This window comes from Aulonocara sp. 'chitande type north' Nkhata Bay, linkage group LG22 (genome assembly GCF_057382095.1).
Source record: "Aulonocara sp. 'chitande type north' Nkhata Bay isolate Kocher_YH1m ecotype deep benthic linkage group LG22, A_spYH_male_GT1.1, whole genome shotgun sequence".
Lineage (NCBI taxonomy): Eukaryota > Metazoa > Chordata > Actinopteri > Cichliformes > Cichlidae > Aulonocara > Aulonocara sp. 'chitande type north' Nkhata Bay.
In genome coordinates, this window is record NC_141364.1 from 7,489,931 (window position 1) to 7,500,059 (window position 10,129).

At 42.3% G+C, this 10,129-nt stretch overlaps 2 non-coding genes across 2 annotated transcripts; both read right to left on the reverse strand.

Annotated features, from left to right (window-relative positions):
- Nucleotides 1–7,273: 7,273 nt before the first annotated feature.
- On the reverse strand, nucleotides 7,274–7,344 carry trnag-ccc (transfer RNA glycine (anticodon CCC)). Its single transcript has one exon. It is a non-coding gene; the product is annotated as a tRNA-Gly (tRNA).
- A 1,772-nt stretch (nucleotides 7,345–9,116) lies between these two features.
- trnag-ccc (transfer RNA glycine (anticodon CCC)) lies at nucleotides 9,117–9,187 on the reverse strand. Its single transcript has one exon. It is a non-coding gene; the product is annotated as a tRNA-Gly (tRNA).
- Nucleotides 9,188–10,129: the final 942 nt, after the last annotated feature.

The following is a 10,129-nucleotide window of genomic DNA, read 5'->3' on the forward strand; positions in this document are numbered from 1 at the left end:
CCATAATACAACATTGTTGCTGTGTGGACTGCCTCTATAGTGATGAGCATGTAAAGTCATTATGTTGCGTGAACCTGGTCTTTATTTCCTCTTTGTGCGCAGCAATGCACAACATTCAGAAAGCACTATGGCGGGGGAAACAAGCGTGTCAGTACACCCTACTGGTCCCCTTGTGTTTTCAGTTAACTACCAGTGCAGCACATGCGGTTATGCGAGTGAACAAATACTAGTCTGCTGTTGAACTGATGCTTCAAAGCCCCGGCCAATTTTTAGTTGTGTTATGTTATGTTCAAGGAGTATCCTGGCAAATTGCAAACCCCGTTAACTCTATCACACATTCTGTGTAAAGATAATTATGGAAAGAGGATTAGAGGGTTTGTTACTCAGAAGACCATTTACAGAGTTGCAGGTGTTCATTGCAAAATGTAGCTCTGAGGAACATTTGTGTTTGCATGCAAATAATTGTAACGACTTCTGTATTTTTTACCTTTTCCCATGAGCACCTTTATGGCTCCAAATATAGCAAAGTGGTGTGTGACCATGTGACGGTACTCAGAATATATTAAATTTGCTTTCTGAGCATTTGGCTTAAACCACTGAACATATTTCTAAGTGTGCTTACTTTCTTTCCATCTCTTTTATATCCCTCTTTTAACCTTTCTTTATTTACTCCCTTGATCCCCTCTCCAATTCCACCTAAACTCCAAGGCTCCCCTCATTGCTCCTTTCTCTGTCAAAGTTAATTGTTTTCTGTGTGTTTTTTTTCTTTTTTCTTTGGTTTTCCCTTCATGTTGTTTGATTGAATTGAGAGGACTTCTCATCGTCACTGCTGCAGGGCTAAACAGAGAAAGGGGTGCCAGGGATAAAGATGGCAAGCCAGAGGGTGACTCAGTCTTCCTTATTCCAAGACACTCACTCACTCCCTCTCTCTCTGTCTCTCTCTCTCACACACACACACACACACACACACACACACACACACACACACACACACACACACACACACACACAAGATAACACTGATACAAGTAGTTTAACACATCCAGACATGCGTTTGCAGGCCGACACAAAATGTAAAGTGCATTGAGGAAAGAAAAAGTTTCATCCTCATATGACCCATGAGCCTCACTAGAATGTCCTTACGCAATGTAATACACAATATATAAAACAACGCCACACATGTGCTCATGTGCTCACCTCCACGCTCAGAAACCCCCACTTTAATCTGTTCTCCAAATGTTGTTTTCTTCCCTGCGGTGCTGAGCCAGTTTTTCTATTTATGGGGGGGTGTTGAGCTGATGTGAGATGATCGGAAAGTGCCTCGCTCCCATTGTGATTCTCCTTGAGGTGTGTGTGTATGCAAATGCATGTGCGTCCATGTAGATGTTGACATGCATGAGTTCGCTTCTGGGATTGTCTGTGTGTGTACTTGCATTCGCGCCTGTTTCCAGATCTGCCAAGGTGTTGTATGTCCCTGTGTGTTTGTGTGTGTGTATTTGCATTGTGTATGATGGGGATATAAACAGGACTCGGCTCATAGAGAGCAGATGTGCCTCCAATAATGGCTAAATGGAGATGCAGGGAAGCACCAACAGCCAGACTAATCAATGCCTTGAAGTGCACAACTTTCCCTATAAAGGGGTGTGTGCATGTGGATGTGTGCACGTGGCTCTATGTGTGTGTGAGATACAGTTGCTATTAGTTTGTAGCTGAATGTCCACGTCTTCTATTAATACAAGCACACGCACGCAGAAATTTGAAGGAGGTAGCATTAAAGCACACAATGCTGCTCCATGTATTGTATGAATAGCATGCACTAAAGCTAGCAGGCACTCTGGAAATGAAATTTAACCAGCTGAGATGGTGAATTTGTGGAGATACTTTAATCCAGTCTGAGGTCCTGAGTAGTTTTTTATTTTCAGCACTATATTTGAGAGCTTTGGGAGAACTAACTTGAAGCTATTTGGTTTGGATTATAAATGCATTAGGAAATCCAGGTAATCCAAACACGAAGACATGCACAAACAAACAAAATCTACAGAAGTCACGCAGTACCTGTGCTCTGTTTTTAAATTTAAGGTATCAGTGCTCGCCTTCTGACAAGACCATGGAGCCGTACTGGTTTCTTGAAAATCGACAACAGTCTTGTGATGTGAACCAAACTCACAAGGAAAACACTAATTACCGGTAAACAACGTCCTAAGCATCAACGCTAATGAAGCCATCTACGAGCTGTGTGCCAAGAGCGTGCTGCAGGTAGTCACGGGAAGAAAGACATGAAAAGGTAAAGATGGCGAGGAAAAAAGGACTTAATGGAAGAGAAGCAAAGGGATACTGGGAAGAAGGGAAAGTAAAATGAATGAACAGCAGAAGAAACTGAAACAGGAAGGAAGAGATAGTAGCTGTAGGGGAAATGAGGGAGCTCGAGATTCAGCGCAAAAATAAAAGAATCAAATGAGCAATAGCAAAGGAAAGAGAAGAAAAAAGTGATGGAGAAGAGAAGAGAGAAGTATTTCGGGAGGTGTGAGAACAGAACATATCATCCCGGGGGCTCTGTGACTTTCCAGGCCTTTAATGTCTTTAATTAAAGCCAACAGTATTATCGCCGTGCTCCCTTGGAGTGCCATTAGCAAAGCAACAGCTACAGAGCCAACTAATAGAGGAGGAGAAGGGATTGGGTTAAAATGCCTAATGATGGGAAGAAGCAGCAAGAGGGGGGTGGATGGAGGAGGTGTGGGGAGTCATCGAGGCCGCAGGAATGCTGGAGGTCAGGATAGACAGGGTGAGAGTAGTTATTAAGGGTGAAGGGGAGCTGGAAGCCACGATGGACAGAGGGACACACAGGGTGAAGATGATGGAGGAGGATGAATGGAGGAATGGAAGAGGAGGAGGAGGAAGAGGAGAAGGCTTGGTGAGGAGGAGGGGGTGGATTTGTGAAACTTCAAAAGGCCAAAGCTGGAGAGGAGACAGGCTGCCATGGAGAAAGAATTATGGAGCTAAACGTGTGGGCTGACTGATACATGATCACATTATCCCGGCAGCTTGTTTAATCAATCTGACTTCCCGGTCTCTCACATGACCCTGCATCAGAGTGGGGAGGCATGGCAACCACTGCAGGGGCAGAAGGCTGCAGAAGGGGTTTGTCTTGTGACATTTTAATGGGAAGAAATGTGATGGCTTTGGGTAAATTTCACCAAAATGAAATGCGTTTCAGTGCCACTGTATATAAAGATTAATGTAGCGAGCTTTGACATCACCCATTGGTCTGTATTCAGGAAATGTTTTGTCTCGCATGGCCTGGAAACCTGGATCATAACCCATTATCGTTTACTGTCAGTTCAAAGCGAGGATCCAAATGCAAGACAACACAGAGGCAAGGAGGGAGGTTGCAAAAAAACAGGTTCTTTAATGAACTTGCTAGTGGGTGTAAACAACAAAGGGCGCTGCTGAGGAAGAGCGGGCTGAGTCCAAAATATAGTCCAAAGACTAAGTGCAGCCAGAAAGCAGGAACACAACAGAGGAAACTAAAGCTCAAGGAAAAACTCAGGGGAAGAGGAGGAAGCAACTGGAGAGTAAACAAAGACAAGACGAGACACATGTGAGAAGAGTTAAAAAAAATAGCAGAGATGGAGAGACAAAGAAAGCAAAACAACAAGGAAACAAGGAAGATCAGTTGTCAAAACAAAGGAGGAAGTCACTACAACTGGGACATGAGAATCACTCAGACATAGACTCGTAGACAGAGAGACGAGCAGACAGGGAAACATAGGGGCAGAGCTCTTACTTACACATGATCTAACAGGTTAACGACTTTACCTTCATTGTCTGCAAAAACATTAAAATCAGGTGAGAAACCAATATCACTGACCTTTTGTCCCTCTTTGGGGGGACACTCCCACTGGGTATAAATCTGGGACTCGCCGCCATTTGACCTTAGAACTGAAGAAGCTTCTCGGATGAGAGGTGAAACGTCTTCAAGCAACTTAAAGTAGTCCAGACGCTTTTCTTTGCAAGCTCCTTTGACTACGATGACCTGGATGACTGAGAACCTTCACAGACACAATATCACTGACATGTTTTTGATTCTTCTCAATGAAGCATATCATACGAAATGACCAGCAGTAAAACTTATCAGAGGTCTGCAGAGCAGCGAGCTAATCTTACAGAGCAGCTGAGGGGGGATAACATTAATGTTTTTATCCTGCCGTGCCATCCTAAGGCCCATTTCTCATTTATCACTTTGTACATCCTCGATTCTTATCCTCGCCTCTTTGCCTTGCCTCTTAGTTCCTACCGTTAGAGATGCACAACAAGTTATCATTTTATTCAAGGAGGACAATCTCGAAATTCCAGAGAGCTGCCACTTTAAAGTGGTGTCAGTTAAATATGACATTTGGCACAGCTGGATCATAAAGAGTTATTACTGCTGTATTTTATGATCTCAGAGGTAACAAGGTTCTCTTTTTTAATCACACACACACAAAAGGGTGAAGAGTAGAAGGGAAGATTCCCCTTTAACTGAAGCTAAAAAACTCCTCAATCCTTCTCTCTCTTCTCTCCTCCTGCTTTTGTCCTCCAGATGAATTTTAGACACTGGTAAATCCTTCAGTGTGACGTACTGAGATTGATTTCAGCGTCACAGAAAGAGAAAGAGATGAGGAAGCTTAGATTAGAGACACGAGGCAAGCCTTTCATCCTGGGTAGATGCTGACTGAGGGATAGATTTGGGGGGTGTAGTTCAGACTGACTGGATTGTTCCCTTTCTGGCCTGCATCCTGCAAACCTCTGGGAAAACTGTTCTTTGATCCTGGTAAAACTTTATTCAACTTTTTACTGTTGAAACACTGTTTTGTTCTATGTGTGGCGCACGTTAATTTTAACCTGAAGTTTGAATAACTTGGACAACTGTTTTTTTAAATAATAATAAATGATTTAATTGCAGGACAAAGGTGGTGAATCATGCATGAAATCTTAATTTGTATTAGGAACAAGCCCATTTGAGATTTTCTAATGCTTTTAATTTTTTTGTGTTAATCTGACAGCTGTGATAAACATGCACTATGGCTAGTTTTATACACACACACACACACACACACACACACACACACACACACACACACACACACACACACACACACACACACACATATGTATGTAAGCAATTCCATCACTAGTCATGTTTCCTGTATTTTCTATTGTTGTTTCCCACTGCTCTGGTTTGAGCACTGTGAGATGAGCAGAATATTAAACAAATATTTTTTATGGTTGACTGATGAGCAGGCTTAAAAAACATGAAAGCCAAATGAAATCTTTTCCCACACGCCTTCAAAACCAGAATATCGGGGAGGTTTTAAGCTCCCTTGTGAACTCTCTCGCAAGGAAGATGTTTCTTTCCTGCCACAACACAGAGTAGGTAACAACTCAGCCTTCACACGTTATCGTAGCTTTAATTGTGTCGCTGTATTTAAACAGCTGCTGAATCAACATCTGTTTGCCATCAGATTGTATGCTTGGGGAGATGCAACTGCAGTGGAGTCACAAAGTGCAACTTGGAAAACAGTCTAGAAAGTAAAATGAAGGAAAAGTAAGTGACCGAGCGAGTGTGTGGGTGGGTGGGTTATAGGTTTTTTTTTAAAATGACTTCCAGTAGGTGCCAGTAATCCACTGTCAGCTGCTGAAAGTGTTCCAGGTCACATATGAGATACCAAGTCGCAAAGTAAATAATGCATTGGGCATAACACTGCCACACCCTTTAAAAGGTTGGCCTGAGGCATTACTGAAAAACATAATATTAAAAAAGCTTTAGTATTCCCGAGTCTAGCCTGAGACTCACTTAAACCAGTAGGGCCTTAAGGTTTTCAAACTCAAGATGCCAGATCTTTGAAGGATTTTTCTGTTAGTGCTAGCGTTAGCGCTGTGATGGTGACAACCTTTTTTCTTAGTTTGCAAAAACGTCTATAGTCACCTCTCAGAGTGAGGAGCCACTGCAGTTTAAGCTGAGAAGAAAGAGCAGGGAGCGGTTTAAATTCATGGTAGGTCGTGCCTTACCTCCAAAGGACAACCCGGAGCTTAGAGAGTGACTGAAGCTGCAGCCTAAAGAAGAGACAACAGGGTTGAAACTGGGGGCCCTCTGTGCTCATGCCAAAACACATTGTGCAAATATGTGTGACTTTAATCAAAACCAAAGGCTGGGCTGTGAGACGGCAGATGTTGGTCTGGTAATATTGGTTGTGTTGGTTTGGCATAGAGCTGTTTAACTGGGTGTTCTTTAAAGCAAAACAGGAAAAGGGGATGGAATTTGCAGAAGTGCAGAAATAAGAGGTTACAGAAACAATTACGAGAGGGCAGAAATGGATGATTCATAACCTTTTTCATTGGTGATCGCATATTGAGTCCAGAAAACAAGACTTTAACTGAGAAATTATGTGTTCACCGCAGTTTAATCATCGGTTCGTCACAGAGGACAGTAACCTTTTCTGGGAATGGAAAAATCATTCGTTGCTTTTCAGCTCAATTGAACTGCTTAGTTGTGTCAGTGAGGTTTTGCTATTTTTACAGCAGCTTGTTATACGTTACCAAATTATTTCAACTCTGATAACACTGTCCGATTTTTATTCTAATTACTTCATCCAGTTCTACACCAGTGAACTACAACACAGAAACCACTGAAAGGTGAAGTGAGCAACAGAGATGTAACAATAGCAACTGTCAAGGATGGGATGTATGAGACAGCGAGTGAACAACAAGTTCTTGAAGTTGGACAGTGAGAGATGGCACTGTGGGAGGAAGAAGGCGGTACAGTGCTGTCCACGGTGTTTTGCTGGGAAACCGTAGACTCTGGCACTTATGTGAATGTTATTTTGGCGCATATCACCAACCTAAACACTGCTGCAGACAGTTTACATCCCGTCATGGCAGCAGTATGTTCTTTTTTCAACAGACTAATGCTCCCTGCCACAATCCAGAGTTAAGACAATTTCAGGGTGTTGGCGCCAAAGCATCAGTACACTAGAAAAACAATGAAGGCACACAATGCAACCAATAAGACCTAAAGAACCTACACAAAACACTTTCAGATGACTCGTGGAGTTGATTCTTTGACAGGTCAGGGTTGTTTGACATCAACTCCAAGTCTGTGTAATGCTTTTTATGCACATAAAGCGGGTTCCAGTGATTCATCTGGGACACTTTTAGAGTTCAGTATCTCACTAAAAGACATATCATCTCCTGCAGAACCCAGAATGAAGTCACATGAAATAAGCAAACCACTTTCTGCACTGCCTGGGAATTGAACCCAGGTCACAAGAATGGGAATCTTGTATGATGCCACTACACCAGCAGTGCTGCATGACTGGCTGTTGTGATGAATCATTAACCATTTAGCATACGTGACATTTTATTTTTCCAGGTCCACAGCAGGTGCATATAATTTCGTGAAAGTGGTAACCACTACTAAAAGGGAGCTCAAACACCACTAAAGTCAACATATATAGTAAAGTCTTGGATGGCATGTGCTTGGACTATCTAAATAAGGGGTGCTATAGGAGACGTCATCAAATCCAGAACCAAAGAAATCTAAAAGAGACTCGTACTTAGACACTGAACAGTGACTTTCTGAGGACGTTGGGCATTTGGCATGCATCAGATATGGTCTATGGATCAGTGGCTCACTCCCATGAATCACTTTTTTATTATACACATACAGAGCAGCTGATCTGTTTGAAGGATAGTGGTGGACTCTTAAACACCACATGAGGAAATCAGGAACTAAAGGCATCACTTACTGCCTGCCTTGGAATTGAGCACAGGTCATTCGAATGGGACTTTTGTGTCTATATTGGACCATAGACCAGGTAACAAGATAGTCTGGTAAAGACAGTATGTTGCAGTATTATGCAGCATAAAGCTCTCTGCAATTTTTTGCTTGGAAACCTTGGCTCCAAACATTCATGTGAATGTTACTTTGACATGTGGCACCCAGCTAAATGCTTCTGCAGCGCACCCCAAGCAAATGCATTTCTAGCCTTCTTTTAGAAAGGGACTACACCTTTTAGAGGAGACCAACATTTCCCAGGTGATTGTAGCCTCCAAATTCTCTGTTCTCAGTCTGGCCAAGTGATTGTAGTATGTGCTGGAAAAAAAAGTCTGACTGATGGAGGCCATTTTGCAACCTAAAGGTCTTAAGACATCTGCTGCCAAGGCCGTGTTGCCTTGTACCACCTTTGTGAGGATGTGAGGCATAAAGTCTAGAGAATAGTGTCTCAGCCACATTAATAACCTTTGACTTTACAGATGCATAGCAGCTGTGTATGCTGAACTCTTAAATGCATTTGAAGAAGCGTAAAATGTAACTTAAAGCACTGCCAGGGAATTAAACCCAGGTCACAGGAATGGGAGTCTTGTATGATATCATTACACTAGCAATGCAGACTGACGCACAAGTATATGCAGTAGTAGTAGACAAAGGTCTAAAGATTTCTGAAGTTTTGGGAATAAAACCCAGGTCACAATAATGGGATTTTTGGATGCATTCACTAACAGTCTTAAGCTTGAAAGAAGGAAATTGGACTTCTTTGAGTTTTTTAAGACGTTTCACCTCTTATCCAAGATACTCCTTTAGTTTTTTGTTTTTTTTAAACTATAAGAACTCCCATAATCCCAGAAGGTTGATTCTGATCATCTGGATGTTGCATTTTCAGGGACAAACGTTTCAACACTCATCCAAGTGTCTCATTCAGTCTCAGCTGCCTGCATGTATCCCAGGTTATAAATAGTATGCTTGCATAATGAGTTAAAATGGCAACACTGACTAATAATGGGTCGTGAGGTCAATTTCATGATCATTAATATGCAAACTGTCATGACCATTGATCAATGGCCATGAGTACCATTCACAGAGAGTTGCAGAATGGCTACCGTCAAAGAGGTGTAAGATGGTCTCTTTAAAGTTGAAGACTGATCAATGGTGAACTTTCTTTAACTTTAGAGACAGCTAATTTAGCAACCCAAATGTCCTGTTGCTACGTGATGCATTTGGCATGGCCCACTGAGCAGTCTTAGAACTCATAGTTTACTTTATGATGTAAGTCTGAAGTAGAGGACACATAAGATTTATGTGCACTGCCTGGGAATTGAACCCAGGTCACAAGAATGGGAGTCTTGCATGATACCACTACACTAGCAGTGCTGTTGCAAGCTGGCCACATATGTAGTTGCATTTTTCTGTTACCTAAAGGTCTTAAAGCATCTTTTGCTCAGGCCTTGGTAACTACTGCCACAGCAGAGTCTTGTCTTTTTCCTTTTATAAATCTACTTACAGTTTTTATTTCTGTGACATTATCTCGCTAGATGATCAGTTAGGATAGAATTATTAAAGACACGAGCTGCAGAGAAGGGCTAGAGGTGAGATATAGCACACTGCCTGAGAATCTTATATGATACCACTACACTAACAGTGCACCAATCAGCTAAAGGTCTCAGCATACAATGGTCACTGCACACGGCTGGTAACATCATCATATACCCACATCCACTTATATTTGCTATTACGGCTCAAGTAGCCACTGCAGTATTCTCCTGAACAATTGAAGCAGCCAGTCAGACAAAAACTCTACATCAGCACCGATGCAGGAGGAGGAGAGCGAAAACGTGAAGCAAAGTAACCTGGTCATGTACTGTACTTGGACATCAACACGAGACTTTCTGAGGATGTGACGCACTTGACATGATTTAGTCTTAGAAATCATAGTTTACTTCAGGATGTTAGTCTAAATTAGAGGTGGCATAACAGTCTTTGCACTGCCTGGAAATTAAACACAGGTCACAAGAACGGAAAGCTTGTATGATATCACTACACTAACAGTGCGGTCCTGGGTTAGCTACATATCTTGCCTTTCGGGTTATGTGCTGTAGAAACAAGTCAGCGAGGTGGAGGGCAATTCTGTCAAATGAAGGTCCTAAATGATCTTTTCCCAAGGCCTTGGCAACTAGTGCCAAAGAAGAGTGTTACTGGTCTATTTCCTTTTATAAATCTGCAGTATTCTCCTGAACAGCTGGAGCAGCCAGTCAGACAAAAGCTCTACATCAGCACTAATGCAGGAGGAGGAGAGTGAAAATGTGAATCAAAGAA